This window comes from Ammospiza caudacuta, chromosome 20, assembly GCF_027887145.1.
Source record: "Ammospiza caudacuta isolate bAmmCau1 chromosome 20, bAmmCau1.pri, whole genome shotgun sequence".
Lineage (NCBI taxonomy): Eukaryota > Metazoa > Chordata > Aves > Passeriformes > Passerellidae > Ammospiza > Ammospiza caudacuta.
Window position 1 is genome coordinate 6010338 of NC_080612.1, and position 18253 is coordinate 6028590.

The following is an 18253-nucleotide window of genomic DNA, read 5'->3' on the forward strand; positions in this document are numbered from 1 at the left end:
CATCCCAGCCCAAAGAAAACAGGTATATAAATTGCAAATTTATGTTGGATTTGTCACTTCAGCTGAAAAAATAAAAGTCATCAGCCTGAAAGTGCTTACACATTTTCAAACCGAAATTAATAAATTAACTTCAATTAACAAGAAAAAAACTGCAGGCACTTTAATGAAAGCAAGCATTATGTATTGAGTCAAACAACATTTGATTCAACCTGAACCAATTCCCCTTTTTGGTTCCTTCACTACTATCACCATCCTTCCAGAATCCAAGGAGCTTTTTAAGAAACATTTTCCTTGCAGCTTTTTGGAGCAGGCTGCTCTACCTGTTCATTCCCTGCAGCATTTCAACTCCTTATATTTCAACTTTTCCTTCCAGGAAAATTTGTGCCTACCAGTATCAAGACCACTGTAATTAGGAAACTGGAGGAATTCTTGCTGGAGACAAAAATGTCCCATTTGCTGTAAGATCAGGGAAAATCCAACAGATTTTGTTTTATTCTGGGAAACACAAAGCTGTTGTGGAAGGCAGATTTTGCCCATGCCCAGCCTGCTGGGACAGGAGCTTGTGAACATGCACCCTCCTTAACCAAAAAGTTTTTGACTCATTCCATCCAAGAAAATGTTCATTAAAAAATAATTTAAAAAATTTAAAAAATATTAAAAAATCAGATCCCCTCAGCTACTGTCACCCAGGGGTCAGAAACTACTTAAAATATATAGATGGATCTGAAGGAGTTTAATGGTTTGTAAGGACAGACACAGAGCCCCTGCAGCTGGATGTCACAAAAATTAGAGTAGTCACTTTAGGAGGAGATGTGGCAAGAGGGATCCCTTCACTGATGCTCCCACTCGAGCTGATTACCTGCCAGATGGACAGATGTGCTCAGAGGGGCTGGCTGCAGTGAGAGGGGGTGTTCAGCATCCCCTGAGTGTTCTGCTGCTGTCCCCTGCCAGCCCTTCACCTCTGATCCCACAGGAATGCTCAGGCTGAGATGCCCAGCCCTGCCAGGACGTGGACATGGATCCATTGGCCATTTTGGCAATGCTCAAGGACATTTCTGCTCACTGATTTGCTCTCTTAGCAGCTGGGGAGTGCTCAGTCTGCTCAGCTGGGCTCTGAACTGCAGCCCTTGAGCACTGAACCTTCCCTTAGCACTCCCATCCTCCTGCAGAGCCACAAAATGCAGCGTGTCCTGGTGGGAAGAGGCTCCAGATTTGGACACACAACAGAGTAGGACAGGTTTAGGAGGTCTGGCCCACAAGGAATGGAGAAGGGGGAGGATTCATTGCTAATGTCCATTCAAAAGCATTTTGGCTTGAAATCATGGGGAAAACATGGGCTGTTACTTGCACCCAATGCCCCTCCATCCCTCTCCAGCAGAACAGGTTGGGATTGCTTCCTTGGAAAGAGCTGGGAGATGCCAGCTCTCCTTTCTGCATTCTGCAGAGCCACCTCTGCAAGAAAAGGAGCCCTGTGACTGTGTTTACAGGGGTTCTTGGATCAGAGAAGAGCTGAGGATCTGACTCCATGTTTCAGAAGACTTGATTTATTATTTTATGATATATATTACATTAAAACTATACTACAAGAATAGAAGAAAAGGTTTCATCAGAAGGCTAGCTAAGAATGGAATAGGAAAGAATGATAACAAAGGTTTGTGGCTCGGACAGAGAGTCTGAGCCAGCTGGGCTGTGATTGGCCATTAATTACAAACAACCACATGAGACCAATCCCAGATGCACCTGTTGCATTCCACAGCAGCAGATAATCAATGTTTACATTTTGTTCCTGATGCCTCTCAGCTTCTCAGGAGGAAAAATCCTAAGGAAAGGATTTTTCATAAAAGTTGTCTGCGACAGAGCCCCATTTCTGAAACATCCCATACAGGGAGAGATGTTCCCAACCACACAAAGAGTTTTTCTAAGGTGGCAGAACTCCCCAAAATGGGCACTGCACAGGGGCTGGGCAGCACTGTGGGTGTGATCTGCCCAGCCATGGTGTGGCTGCTCTGGCAGGAGCCTCACACAGCACAGGGCACACCTGCATGTCCAGCACAGTTTGGGACAAGATTATTTGCAAAGCCCAAATGTGCAATCCTAGTCCAGAAAACTTCATCAGGGAGAACAAACGAGGCAGAAACATCTCTGGGGCTCATTCCCACCACTTTCTCCTGTCCTCCTGATAAACCAGCCCATTCCCTCCTAGGCTGTGCTGCCCTGCAAAGCTGCATCACTCCCCTGTGACCTGTGGGATTAGTAGAGACTGCGTGTGAATGGAAAAACCTCTCCTGGTTGCTGTAGGCACCTCATCCTCTCACCAAAGCACAGCCTGGACTGGCAAATGCGGTCCTTTAAACTGAGCAGCAGTTTACACCACAAATTAGAGCGTGCAAAGAGAGACCACACCCTGGAGGAGGGGAGGAATTGATGTGCAGCAGCGTGACAGGGCTGGACAGAGGCAGCAAGACAAAACTGCCATCACACAAAAGCTGCTAATTGGAGTTTAACTTGTCTAACCAGCCCCTCTGCAGCACATCAAGGATGAATGTGCTACCACCCTGGAATTTGTTCTCTCGGGTCTGCATTCCTGGTTTGCCAACATTTAATGGGTGTTTCAGGTGGAGCCGGCAAGGGCTTTCCTAAAATTGATCTTTAATTGTGAGTGCAGGCCTAAGGTGGGAATTCAGCTGATTTACAAATGGGAGGTCTGAGGGTTGGTGTGGTGGAATGAAATTTGCTTCATCAGAATCCACAGCTGATCAAATTCAGATCCCTGTGCAGATTTCACAGACCCAAAGAAGTCAGTGGAATCACTAAGTTTTCAGGACAGAATTTGATTAAGGACACTAAATACTATTTTTGGAATCTGTGAGCTTTCCTGGAATTCTACACAAAACCTAACCTTGCAGACAGGTGTTGTGAGATGCAGAAGACACAGGAAAAGCAGCATGGAAAACCCAGCACATGTCATTATTGTATTTGCATTGCCCCCACATGAGGGAAGGAATGATGAATCTGACTCCATGTTCTCATAAGGCTAAGTTATTATCTTATGATATTATATTACATTAAAGAATACTAAACTAAACTATACTAAAGGATAGAAAAAGGATACTGACAGAAGGCTGAAAGATAGTAATGAAAATTTGTGAACCTCTCTGGAGTCCCAACACAGCTTGGCCCCAGTTAGCCAAAGAATCAAAACAACTCACACCAAAAACCAATGAAATAATCACCTGTGGGTAAACAATCTCCAAACACATTCCAAAACAGCAAAACACAGGAGAAGCAAATCAGGTAATTATTGTTTTCCTTTTTCTCTGAGGCTTCTCAGCTTCACAGGAAAAAAATCCTGGGTAAAGAGATTTTTCCAGACAACGTGAATGCCACATGTCATCTCTCCTAGGAGTGCAATATCACAAATGGAAAGACAGGAATGGGTGAGGACCTTGCTGCAGGACAAAGGAAACTCTTCAGCCACACCAGAAACCCTCCTTTAGCCACTGCTGAGTGAGCAGAGAACTTCAAACAGCAGCAGCCCAGGTAGAGAGACCCAGGCTGGCTCCTGAGGTGCTGTTGACCCAGAGCTAAGCTAATTAGCCCCTTTCCTCATCAAGGGTTCTCAAATGCCACTTGGCTGCGTCACTCCACACCGGAGAATGCTGAAGCAGCCTAATTACACTGGCAAATGTTTGATTGAAAATTACACTCAAATGGCCTGGACTGCAAGAGGTTTCCTCCCTTTTGTACAAGGGGCCTGATTCAAGGCTCTGGGGCAGCTCCCCTTTAAAGCCAGCATAATTCTGCAAGTCCAGGAAGCACGGAATAGAGAAAAAATAAACTTATTTTTGGCACACGGGCCAGATTAATTTTACCAGCAGTGCCCCTCTGATGCTGATGCAGCCCAAATGTGGCTGGTGAGCCCATTACAGCCTTGACTGGCTCAGATGTGGGCAGGAGGAGGGAAACACCACCTTATTCTCCATGGACAGCAGCCCAGAGGCACAGCCCAGCCAGAATTTTAAGCAGCTAAAATGCTAAACAACGAAGTGAGACTGTCCCAAAACTTCCTATGGGTTACATTTGCACCTCAGTTTCTCTACCTGTAAAATAATAATTACCCAACACACCAGTTCTTGTAGGACTTAATTAGCACTTGTCAACCTCTTAGAGCTCCTCAAGGGAAGAGGAGCTGTGCACCACAAAGTACTAATTAATGGACAGAGCCTTTGGAACAAAGTACACGATTCTGTTGTTGTCAGATCTAATAGAGTCATAAAAAAGCAGGGCTGGAAGGGATATCAAGAAGTAACCTAGGCTGTCCCCCTGCCCCGAGGCATGATCAAGTATATCTAAATCACTCCTGATAGATGAATACCCCTAAATCTTGGGATGCTGGAGCTGTGGATTAAAATAGATAAAGATGGGCTCGTGTTACACGTGCTTGGGCTGCAGACAAACAATCCCTCACATGGGGCCTCTGCAGGGCTCTCTGCCTCCCTGCCAGAGGCTTGGCTGCACCCTCAGGGTGAGGACTGAGCTTTGTTACTCCAGCTTGGCAAAGGAAAAGCCCATGGGAGCCCCAAATCCCCAAACTGGGATTGATGAGACTCCCAAAAAGGGAAAACTGAGAACAAAGCAGAGAGGAGGTAAAGGATCTGCTCGGGGTTGTGAGGAGCTTCAGCCAGAGCCAGAAAATGAGAGCAGGTCACCCAGGCCTCACACACGGCTGGAGTGCAAGGCTTCCATTCCATAATACCTTGTGAGCGTTTCTGTTGTGTTTTCCCCACTTTTCTCCTCCTTCTGCAGTCCCAAGTGTCCATCTAAAATACCCTTTGACATAAGGTAATGCGAGAAATTATACTCACTTCCAAAAACTTATAATGTTTATGATATTTGCCTTTTAATTGTGAGAGTCAACCACTGCATTGCTCATCTATAACAGTATCACTCACATGTGGCTTCTGAAGCACTGCACAGCCTTAAGTGCAATATTCCCCTTTTTTCAGCTACACAAAGATTTTTAGAGGGTTTTGTTAAATGCTTTAATTGTAAAAATGTGTCAATTCAAGCCATCCTTCCAAGACATACATGCAAAATATAGCAGGAGATACCTTTTATTTGATTAACTTCATACAGGAAAGCTTTTGAAACTTATACTTTCTTCATCAGCCTGGTGGATAAAAGCTAAGCCAGGCAACTGATACAGCACTGCAGAAGTTTATTAAATTAACCAATTAAACTGAGGCAATACACAATTTACAGAGGCCAAGGCAAACAATAGAAGGTGGAACACACTCCCGGGGCTGAGGCCATCGAGTTGTGTCAGCATTTCCATTATGAAGCTGCTTCAGAGTTATTGTGGGAGGTGTGCAATAAAAAAAAAAAAAAAGAAAATTGTTCAAACCACTGAATTCAGTCATTCTTAGGGATTCCCAGACATGCCCAGGCAGATGAAGAGCAAGATGCAAACCAGTTTTTCCCTAATTTTGTCACTCAAATTAGAAAGGAGGCGTGGCCTGGGGGAACAGGTTGGCAGTTCCAGGGGAAACAAAGGGAGGCTGGTTCTGCACAGTGCCCTGCTCCTGCCTGGGTGAGAATATGACCATAATGAAGGTGATTAATCAAGTGCTGCACGTTTGTGTGCGCTGAGCCAGAGCCTGCCCAGTAACAGAGCCCTTTGTGGGGATGCAGCAGCATCCTGCCCTCATCCCAAACACCCCTCACCAGGACAAATCAACACTGCAAAGCTGATTGTGTCCCCTGCCCTCATCCCAAACACCTCACACCAGGGCAAATCACAAACACTGCAAAGCTGATTGTGTCCCCTACCCTCATCCCAGCCACCCTACACCAGGGCAAATCACAAACACTGCAAAGCTGTTTGTGCCCCCAGAGCTGAGCCACACAGGGGTACCTGACCCTGGGATTGTCACCTCTCCAGTGCTGAACCAAAGAGAATGCTTTTCACAACAGGGAGAATCAAATGTGAGCTGAAATCCCCCAAACATTTGGGTGGCTGGCATCAAATCCCAGTTCAAATCCCAGTTTTAAAGCTGCTCCTTCTCTGTAGAAGCAGCACAGATTCTTTGGGTAACACAAAGATCAGGCTCTTTGGGTAAAAAAGACCAAGTGGTTTCACGTTGCATTTCACAGCACATGAAAACCTTTTCGTGAGGTGCAAACCTTTTCACACAGGGAAAAAAGAAAGGGAAAAAAAAGCAAAATAAAAAGACCAATATGGAAACACTGACACCACATTTACTGTAACAGCCTGATCAGCAGCAACTATAATTCTCCTTCAAAAGGTCACACCCACAATGCTTTCTTTGGCCTTGGATATTGCCTTGGTCTAACTGGTTAATTTAATAAGCTTCAGAAGCATTTAGTTGCCTGGCTCAAGCAGTTGGACACCATTTAAAGCCAGGTAAGCCTGGCATGTGACCACAAGTTGTTTTTGGGATGGCATCCCCAGGGTTCATTGCAGCATCCCAGCTCTGCTCCATCTCCCCTCTGGAAACCAAAGGAGCCCAGCTCAGTTCCCAGCAGCACAGAGCAGCCACAGGGCTCTGGGGAGGGCAGCAGATTGACAAACCAGGGGTAAATTGAATTATCCAAACCCCCTCAGTGCTGCAGCTCTGGGGGGGGTTAAAGGAGCTTAAAGGAGCTCTGGGAAGAGGGAGGATGCCCTGGCAGATAAGGACCAGCCTGGAACCCAGGAGAGCCACTGCTGTTCCTGCCTTTGCCAGTAGCCCACCCCATGACCCTGAAGAAGCAGCTCCATGTGGTCTTTTTCTTTCCCCTGTTGCTCTTTCTTCTGCTTTGATTATAAACTTTTCCATGTGGTTTCATCATCCTGTTTGTACAAAATATGTATTTGCATAACATCTCACACAACAAGGCCCTGATCACAGCTGGGGCTTCCAGACATAAAAGTTATGAAGAGACACATTAGCAAATTCAGTGTGTTTCAATGCCTATTGTGAGTGTTTTGTAACCAGCACTGGAGGTTCCACCAGAATCTGTTGTTTTGCCAAATGACACAGGACAGGGGAAGGTCCTGCATGGGGAATGTTGGCTGATCCTGCTCCTTGCAGGCAGGACCTGGGGGCATCTTGGGAGATGGAAAAGGAATTAATTGGTTTTTTAGGCTAACAGCAAAATCCTAGAACAGCTGCGACAACCCAATAAAGACACTTTTCTACCCCAACCTCCAATTTCACCAGATCTTCTCACAGGATGTTGGTGCCTTCAAACCCAAATTCATTGGTTTGGCCTCATATGGACACACTGTTCAGTCCTAATATTTCATTAATCATAACCAAAGGCTATGCCTGGAAGAATACCTCATGGATCATCAATAAACATTATTTTGTGACAATGGTCACAGGGGTCTCAGGTTGAGGGAAGAGATGAAGATTTGACTCTGTTTCAGAAAGCTTGGTTTATTATTTTATTATATATATTACATTAAAACTATACTAAAAGAATAGAAGAAAAGGCTTCATCTCAGAAGGCTAGCTAAGCTAAGAATAGAAAGGAAAGAATGATAACAAAGGCAGCTGCCTCAGACTGAGCCAGCTGACTGTGATTGGCCATTAGTTAGAAACACCAACATGAGATCAATCACAGATGCACCTGTTGCATTCCACAGCAGCAGATAATCATTGTTTAGATTTTGTTCCTGAGACCTCTCAGCTTCTCAGGAGAAAAAATCCTAAGGAAAGGATTTTCATGAAAAGATGTCTGCAACATTATTTCTGCACAGTGTGTCTCCCTTTATACGCATCTCCAAAATAGTGAACAGTCAATGAAGAGAAGAAAAGAAATTAAGACAAGTAGTGCCCAATCTTCTATGCCCCAGGTTTGCAGTGAACAACTGTGTGACCAGAGAGCTGCAAAAAAGGCATCAGAGCCAGCAGGGGCTGAGCTGTGCCTCAGGTCCTGGCAGTGGCAGAGCCCCAAGAACAGCACTCCAAAGGAGCAAAGGAACAGCAGCAGCCCCTGGGGCTGTCCAAGACCAAGAAATCCCACCCTTCTCCCTGGGGAAGGTACAGGATTGCTGCTAGCACCCAGGAGTGTGGTCTTACAACCTGCAGGAGGGAGAAAAACCAACTGTAACTTTCATGCCTTTCCAAAGCCCCACAGATGTCCCCAAAACAGAGGCAGAACAATGACACCAGCAGCTGAACAGCAGGAAGGAAGCAGCATTTCCAGAGCTTGAATTTTTGACATTTGTCCCGTGAACTTAAATACAGATTGGATTTGGATAGGGAAATTCCACACAGGCCAGGAAAATAATGGATATTCAAGTTATCACCATCTACCTGGCAATTCCTGGGGGTCTTGGAGGCTCCTGCAAAGCACCCACTTGGACAGTGCCAGGAATCCTAACAAAGTGCCACAATTTTTCTAAAGAAAATCAGATGTGCAAGGACAAAAGCAACATGTTCAGGAGTTTACTGAGTCAGTGACAGAATTTGGGATGCTTAATCTGGTGTCCTGCAACCCCACTCCAGGTTCCCCAGTGCTAATGGGCAGGATCCAACCTGCTCCTGCTGAGCTCAATGGAAATTCACCACAACTTCCGCAAAATTTGAAGTTGAGGTTCTTGCCAGGCAAAGCTGAGGCATTCCCTGCACAACTGCAGCATCAACAGCAGCTGGGGAGCTGGGGCTGCAGGATTCAGTGCAGCACAGGGTTCTGCAGCCATTCAGAACAACCCCTCTGACACTGAACATTCCTTCCCTGCCTGCTCCAGCTGAAACTGGATGTTCTTTCCTGACCTCAGTACCTGGGAGGGGGTTTTGTTGTTTTTCTTCTCCTATTTTGAAACTCCTTAAATTGAAATTGTCCTTTTAAACGGGAAGACAGGCTGGATGGAGTCAGATCCCTGTTCCCTTTGGCAGCTGGGACAAAGCTGGTTGGGATCTCAGAATCCTGGGGCTTCAACACAACAGGGCCATTTCCCCCAAGTATTTCACTAAGAACTCAAAGATTTCCCTCTCCAGCAAACACCTGAGCAGAAATTACTCACCCACCGTGTTGGCAACCGGCACAGCCCTCTCAGCCCTGGTGCCAAGCCTACACTTATATTGTTGAAACACAAAAAAGGGGAATTTTCCTTCTGTGGCTCCCCAAAAAGGTTTGTCCATCTCTATGTCATAGAAACACTGAATGTCCTGAGCTGGAAGGAACCTACAGGGGTCACCCAGTGCACCCAACAATCCCACCCCGGGCATCCCTGGAGCATTTTCCAAACTCTCCTGGAGCTCTGGCAGCCTCGGGGCTGTGCCCATTCCCTGGGGAGCCTGGGCAGTGCCAGCACCCTCAAAAGGCAAACCCTTCCCTGATATTTGCATAAACAGCAGCCTTAAGCCTGTTTTTGTTAAGAGGGTAAGAGATAAGTTGGGGTAAAGCATATTTGTAAGACCAGCCATACAGAAAAGTAATTTTTTTTCAAGCTCATGAAACATTATAATGCATCTATCCCTAATCAAATCACTTTTTATTTTTTCTGCCTGACTTCCTTCAAAAATACTGCATATATATGATCACGGTGTGCATGAGCATGCATCTCTAATAACTTTGGAATGAGTTGGTTGCTTTCAGCCCAATTTGAGAGCAAGAGCAAGGAGTTTCCGAGCTGTCACATTGCCACAAGTTTCATGAAAACAGGCAACTGGATGGAAAAGAGAGAGATCCAGAGGCTGGAAATGAGCTCAGCCAGTGTCAGACAGACACCACAAAAATGACATTGTAAAGGCACTGACACTTGGAAGAGCCTCCATGGAAAGTTATAAGTGGCCAAGAGATAGAAAGTCACAGTACACCAAGTCCTACCTGGATATTTATTCTGAAGGTTATCATAACAAAAGTAAAAAAATGTCGGGCCTTTAAGATACAGCACTCAAAGGAGCAGACAGGACAGCTAAATACTTCAAAGGAAGCCTACAAGCAAAATTCTTATTAATTTTAACTAAATCCTGGGCTGGACACTCCTCTTACACCCCTGTAACCATTAATTTCAGAAAAGTGACTTCTGATATGCCCCATGGTAAGCCCCAGATCACACAAATCCACTCTTTATTGCCTGAGCAGTGCTGTTGAAAATCAATAGGATTACTCATAATGGTAAAGTTAAGCACCTGTGAAAGTGTCTGCAAGACTGAGGCCTAAGGCCTGGTCTAGGCACAGCTTTTGTACTTGAAAACCTGCTTCAATTAAAGATTTGTTTCGTTTTTGGTTTTATTTTTAAAGAAAACAACGGAATAATTAAAGCCATACACCCACTTTAAAATGGACACGTTTTTATTGCTATAGGGGGAACTTCCAACAGCACAGCCATTCCCAGGTCACTTGTGCTGCTCCAACTGCACTCCTGGTGCAGGGAATTGTGCCAACCCTGTTAACAGCAGCCACAACTTCTACACCTTGAGCAGTGCCAGCCCGCTCTGTCTACTCAAAGCTCTCCAGGTAAGTCATGGAAAGCACCTGAAGGAACAAGCAAGGCCCATGTTTGAAGGATATTTGGTCTGGAGCCTGTCAAAAAGTAGGAATTTTTTTATTTTCTCTCTCTCAATAATTTTCTTGCTCTCCTCTGGGTGTGGACGCATAAGGGAAAAAAAGGCAACACCAAACACACCTAAAACTTTTGAGTCAGACTTTCATCTGTGCAGAATTAAGGAAGGTGAAAAAGATCAAGATTGCCCCACAAGAAGACAAAAAAAAAAAATATATAAAGGAGCATGCATTCTGTGGAAAGCACCACAAACTTTAGGAGATGCCAGGAGGAAGAGGGGGTGGAACAGTGAACTAACATGTCTGGATTGCTAAGAGGTTAAAAAAAAATGTCACACTTTCAAAGCAGAAAAAGACAAAAGACATTAAGAGTAAACAGGAAATTTGGGAAATCTATTTCACTCAAAGTAGCAAACATCTGGAATAAATTGTCAAGAATTTAAGACCATCAAAGCAAAGTATTAATGAGGTTAAGAGGCAGCGAGGCTGGAGGAGGAGACTGAGGGACAAAGGAAAGAGGTGGAGCTGAAAGGAACCTGGAGGCAACAGCCTCTGTAGCCAAAGGGCTTTGTTCTCCCTCTGCCCAATGCTTCCTTATCTTCTCATTGCTCCAGGGGTAAAATATGGGGGGGGTTTACTGGATTTTGCTTTATGGAACAGAAAAAAAATTTCCCCCCCCCACAAGAATTCCATGCTGGGATCCATGACATGGTACATCATTGTTGAGCCTCCCAATGTTTAACTCAGAAAGGTTAAAGAAAACCAAACACATGCTACCCCTTCCACCAAGCAGAGCTTTCTGGAATCTGAAGTCTCCATCCCTCCCCTTCACACTTCAAATTAAGAATAATTCTTACTTTTGTTTCCAAATGTTGCTTAAAGATGAAAAACACCATCCCCTTAATAAAGAGATTTAGCAAACATCTCCATGGGTTGAAGAGCTGTCTTTTAAAACTTGTTGGTTTAAAGTAATTCAAACCAGGCTAAATAACACCTTTAAAGATGACAAAACCCAGTAGGCATAAATGAATAAGGAGTCTAAGAAGGAAATACTTAGCATGACTTATCCTTTAATATCCAGATCCCTCTCCAGTAGGGATAATCAGAAAGCTCTGTTGGCCCTTACTCAAAAGAAGGGAATGGTCTTCCATGTCTGCCTGGACTGCTATTAACTATATTGGTTACATTCATGGTCATTAACATCCTTTAAAAGATGATCCTGGGATTTCATTTTCCACCTCCCATTATTGAGCAATGGAATATTCGTAAAACAGTAGAGAGAAACAACCCAGAAGAAAAAGAAATGAAAACCTCCAAGTTCACAACCCTGCCAGTTAAATTACACTAAAGCAAGGATTCAACAGCAAATTGATTTGGGAGTGGCAGGATATATGCACACACATGAAAAAGCACACTGGGGGGGGGATGGAGAACAATAAAACATGCACTTGCCTGTCCTCTGCTCTAATAACCACATGCAAACTCCAGCCAAGCCTGACAGAGTGGGAGAGCTTTCAAAGATATGGAGTTCCTGTGGGTTTCACAGTGCAGGCAGCTGGGTGAAGGACAAAGATGCACTCGAGGGCTCCACCAAACTCAAGTGTTTATGAGACACAAGAGAATCCACCCCAGCCTTCATTGTGGTCTCATAGCACAGGGCCCTCCTGCTGTTTGCTATCAGCCAGGCACCCACATCTGAGGAGAAAATGTTTTATTGGGAACATCTGCTCCTGTCTTGGTGAGAGCAGCTGAAGCTGTGCCTCAGCCTCTCCTCCATCAGCTGCTCCCAAACCCATTCCTGCCCACAGGGAGCCAGCAGGGCTGGTGGGAGTCACAGGGAAGGCTGAGGGGCACTTCCTCAGAGCCCCCCATGCTCCCACACAGTGCTGGGGCTTTATTTTTAGCCCAAAGTTCAAGAAATATGCCTTGGTCCTTGCACAGAGCACTGAGTGATGCCATAGGAGTATTGAATGACTGGACACATTCAACATTCCCCAGTTTTTTGGTGAATTTAGCCACCAACACAGTGGTCATGAGAGGAGGGGTGACCTCTTCAAGGAAGTAGTTCAGAGGTCTGAAGTGGCCTCTGGTCTATCCCTCACTACACTGAATGCAACAAAAAGCACCAAAAATCCTGTTCCTCACATCAGCCCTCCCACAAAATGCCACCAACACCCACAGCAGGTAAACTGGCCCAGGCCTCTTCTTTTCCTCCCAATCCTAACATGGAAAACCAATGACAGCAGGGCTTTGAGGAGCTCTGCTCCATTTTTTGCACTGTTTTACCTGGAGATTTAAACATGACTAGAGGGATCCATCTAGAATAAAAAGGATTTTTTTCTTTTCTTTCTTCAGCCGGGTACACAGCCAGGCAGCCTGGAGAGGCCCTGCCATGAGGGCACACTGCCCAGCACCCCAGGCCTTCACCCATCCCAGCAGGCACAAAATAAGGAGATCTCTAGACGTAAAAGCAGGTGGTTGTTTTTCCAGGGCCTTTAATGAGTGTTGTAGTGGCTGGAAAAGGTGATAAGCTTTCTGTGTTATATGAAAAGCCAGGGGGTTACTTTATATAATCAGCCACAGCTGACTAAACAGGGCACTGAAAGTCACTCACAGCCAAGGGAAGACAAAACAACAAAACCCCCACAACCTTCCCCGTCCCTCCTCCCCAAAGAACCCATTCCCCAGGCACAATCCCTGGGCTGTTACAAGGCCTCCAACCCCCTAATTAAAATCCTCCTTGGAAAAAGCCAGCAGCTTACCTTGGCATGCCAAGGGCTCAGCCCCACCTGGGCAGGACATGGAGCTGCCCTGGGATGAGCCCTCCTCATCCTCTCTGGCAGCTCCCTTGGGGCAGGGCAGCCCCTTGGCATTAACACCCCCTGTTAATTAACCTGTGGGGCTGGAGGAGCTCCAGCTGTGGGACAGCTCCTGGTGCCTCCCCCTGTTTTATCTCCCAAGGTACAGAAACACTGGAGCTAATAAAGAGGTTTCAAACACGTTGCATTAAAAACTTGCCAGTTGTCTTCAGCAGCAGCTCAAAGGCATTACAGCATTCAACAAATCAGGATTTGAATTTGGCAAACCTGAAAATATTTCACATGGACTCATGAGGCTGCAGTTTAATGTAAAAATGCAGTGGAAAAAGCTCACATTGACCTGAGGGAGAGGGGTTATGGCCAGAGCCCCCAGCTGGTGGCTGTAGCTCAGCGTGGGAAGGTAAAACCTGGTGGCATTTGGTGCCACAGCAGAGAGGATGCTGAGGGGGGGGTCACTGCCAGCAGCCAGGCTGTGACAGCCTTGGGGTCTCCCCACACTGCCACGTAAGTGTTTCACCTTGGAACAAAGCTGGGTTTTCCCACCTTTTCCAGGGCAGTAATGCACTGTATTTCAGCATTATCTGTTTGTACAAAGCTGGGTGAACTGTAACACCAATTTAAAAGAAATCACTGGTATTTCCATAAGGCTTTTTGCAATTCCAGACAAAATAGGGATACTTGTACTGCTGCAGCACTTGGTTCACACCAGGATTATTTTTCCAAGCATTAAGTTCTGTCACAGCCTTTGCACTCAGCCTGGTTGGGGAGGGGCACGATCCTTGCTGAAACTGGCTAATGCCTGTTCTACAATAAAACAAAACCAACAAGCCAACCCTTTCTGGCTGCTATTTAATCTGCATCCTTTTTACATTGATATCTTAAAGGCCCTGGCTTACCAGGAAATTCATGGAGATTTATCTCTTTCTGGCCTGTTAGAGGAAGCCTCTCCCCATCCCACCCTACACTCTGGTCATGAACTTTCTACTCATCACAGCTGTGGTGGTACCTGCAGCTTCCAAACCTTAAAGGGACAAGGCTGTTTGGATCTCCCCTCACTTTAATAAGTCCTCTTACCCCAGGAAAGGGCAGCTGCTGTCTTTTAATCATTATAAAAAAAATTCCTGCCTGGCATCTGAGCTCTGTATTCCTGCTGAAGCAGCTGACCAAACACAAGCTTGCTCATATATTTTGCAAAAAAATTTATGTTCCTCAGGTCAACAGGCACATTAAGCAATTATTTAAACTGAAAGGTACAGTAACAAATGGCAGCAGTTCACCAGATAAGGACTCAAGGAGGTATTGCCATGCTTGACCCTAAATACCTGAGTTAGCATTCCTGGGCTTTACTTTACAACCACTGGGGATGGACAGATGCTTGCAGGGGCTGAATCAGAGGAGAGAGGAGCTTAAATGCCACAAAATCACTGTTCAAGGACCTCTCTCCCTTCAGCCTTAGAAGTCCTGCCAAGAGGAGCCTCCTTAAATATCCCCCACATCCAAGCAGCCAAAGTGAACTCAATACTTGTGAGAATGCCCCACGTTCCATAACCTGATAAAACTGCCCAGACCTGTGTGTCAGGAAAGTGTTGTTTCAAATATTGTGCCCACATTTCCTTCAAGGATCCAGATTCTGGCTCCTTCCTGTGGCTCCCAAAGCCTTGAGTTTGGGAAAGGGGTCCACAACAGGGAAGGGCCCTCAGATGCTGCAGCTGCGCAGAGAACTCTGCACAGCATCAGCATCCCAGAATGTTCCTTCATCAGCTGGGAACTCCTGTCCTGGCTTCACAACCCATGGGATTTGGAGATTTCCTGGTGCAAGCCATGGGCTCCCCTCCAGGAATCCAAGTCAATTTACTCTTGCACATAACCCAGCTGGACTGAAATTGTTTTTTCCCCCTTCACAGAAGAAAATCCCTTCTCATTAGGTAGTGTCATCTTATTGTAAAAGTTCCATACCTTCTTGGGGATTTCTCATGGACAGCTCCTCACAGCACTGACTCCTTCATCTCCACAGCCCAGCCAACAAACTCCACCTCTCTCCTCACCCAGCTAACCCACTCTTTTGTAGCACTCTTCTTCTTATTGGACACAGCTGTGGCTTGTTAAGGGCAGGCCTGTTCCTAATCTTTGGTGATTAGTACAGCTGCAACTCCTCAGGTGTGAGATTTTCTTCAGCACTATTCTCTTACATTCTGTCCCTCCACACTTGGGCACGAGCATTGTCACAGGCTGGCTCAGAGGTGTGGCTGAGCATTGTCACAGGCTCAGGGAGATTTGGCTCATGAACATCCTGCTGGTAACCACCTGGATTCAAACAGACTGAGGAGAAAATGAGGTGAGGCCCAACGGTGCAGAACTTTGTAGCTGCAGGCAGGTTAAAGACCAGTGCCCCTGAGTACAGTTAAAACATGTCCAGTGTGAATTAGCATTGATAAAATCATTCCAAGATGACAAGGGAGAGGGAAAAGGAGGAGGATGAGACTGTCCCAGGGTCAGATACTGTTCAATATTAACATTTTGGAGGGTGAAATAGAGAACATACAAAAATTTTGGATGATGGGCTATAAGCTAAAGCAGTTTTTGTGGAGTTTGGAGGATTGGGATAGAATTCAGAACAGCTTTAAATTAAAGGGATAGAAAGCCAACGAGAAGGAACTAAAGATCAGTGCAGGTTGTAACATGTTAGAAGAAAGTAAAATTCAAGGAGCAATGGTCAGTAACTGGTCAGAGTGTAGCTGCTTAGGAGGGATCTGGGGTTCCAAGTGCAGCACAGATGGATCAGGTGTCACCCCAGAGCAGGGGCAGTGTCCCCTGGGCTGTGCTAACAGGGCTGACACCAGAAACATCAGCATCTCAGGGGTTTGCAGTGGGAAGGCAGCACAGGGGATTGACCAGACCAAACCTGCTCAGAGCAGCATCAGCATTCCCAGGGCCAAATACAGCTGCGTTTGGGATACCTCCAGCAATATTTGGGAGCTCCACAACAAATCTGGCCAAGCTGTTCTGATATCTGACCATGTTCACAATCCAAGAGTTTAAAGGGGCTTTCCTTATTCCAGCATGTCCATTGCCTGTCATCCTGTGCATGGACGCTGCTGGGAAGAACATGGATTTGTTGCACTCAGTCCCATCACCCAGCTCATTGATGAAAACCTTAAATGCTTTTGGCATTGCTTTCAAATAGAAAAAGGAGGCTCCAGACCAATCTACACCTCGTTAACATTCGTGAAAATTCAATGTATGTCCTCAGATAACCCCTGCTGGCACATTACCAAGGTAACAGAGGCACAGGGAATCAGATCTGAGGAACTTTCTGGGATAGACAGAAGAAGCTACAGGGGGATCAGAAACAAGCAGTTATTAAGGAAGAGAGGTCTGGAATAAACTTCTGCCCACATTGCCTAGAAACATTCATAACCTTCATTGCTGCTGAATCACAGAGGGGGGGATTGGTTTGTTTGGCTTTTTACAGACAACCAACCTCTGAAATAATTATTCCAATCTTGCTGGTGCTGGAATTTTGTGTCCAAGTTGGCATAGGATGTTTAAAAACAAAATATGCACAAATTTAAGGTAATCCTAAAGAGAGCAAGACAAATTAGGAGTGGAGAAAAGATTACTGGGAGGAAAAGTTGGAAAAAGATTATTGAAAAAAAGAAAACTAAACAGGCTTCCACTGTGCTAACGTCATTACAGAGAGGATGCAAAGGATGAAATTGGCTTAATTTGCAGACAGAAAGATTTAGGTTAGGGGGAAAAAATGCATAAATCTAAGGCTAGCTTTGGACTTGAGGCTACCTACAAAGTTTAGGCAGGTCAGACAAACGTTTGTAACAACAATCCTGCCTCTAAGCAGAACAACAAACTGGGGGAACTCATGAGAACCTTTCTCTGCAGTCTATTTCAAAGGCTGCTCTCCCCTTTCACAAGGTTTCAGAAAGGTTTAGGGGATTAAACTTGCAAGAGTTAATAAAATACATTATCAATTCTACCCTGCTTCTTTGTTTTTTCCCATCTAAATAGTAATTGTTTGTGAAAGGGCTGACACTGAAGAGCAACTGCCAGGGTTCATGCAAGTTCATTTCCCATCTGATCGTTTTAATGATGCTTGGTGAAAATCTGTTTTGTGGAATTAATCGTTGCTCTTTGTTCCCTTTGGTTATTTGAATCTGCATCCAAACCCCATGAGCACAGCCCTATGTCCCCCTGTGAAAGTGGAGATTGAAATTAAACTGGGGTTGATACAGGCTTGTTTTGAATCTTGAATATTTTCATGATGTTTATCTGAACATTTGTCCTTCCCCTTTATAGAAGGGGAAGCATGACCCCAAATTGTTGTCATGATGGTCCAAGGGTCCAAGGTACAGCCAGATTGGTGGCGTGGCCCAATCCAAAGATCTCCTCAAGCAATCTGCAGCAGGCTCCTCAGCTGCACTGCCCTTGAAATGCCATCATTCTGGGGTAACAGACAGAAAAAAAAAGGTAAGAAATGGGTTTTGAACCAAGATAAAAGTGCAGCAACAAGGAAGGAGCAGAACTGCAGAAAGCCTGAGGGCACCCAGGGTCAGATGGAACCCGGGGCTCTGCACAGCCACAAACCACTTCAGAGGGTCTGCAGAGCTCTGGTGGTTGGGAGCACCCTGGTGGTGCTTCACTGTTTGGTGCTTCAGGGCATCACAGCTGCGCTCGGGTTTGGTCCCACCAGGAACCAAAGGGAATTTGGACTGAATTCCAAGCAGGGCCTCTGGTTTAACTTCCTCCAAAAAAGCTACTCAGGTTGCTCAAGGTAAGTTAGAGCAATCAAGTGATTTGCTTCAAAATTGCAATCCAAACTAAGCCTCTCCTCGTGGTAAAGCCTGGCTCAACCTAATCCATGGTCAGGAGGTCCTGCTTTCCATCCTGCCCACTGCTCCCTG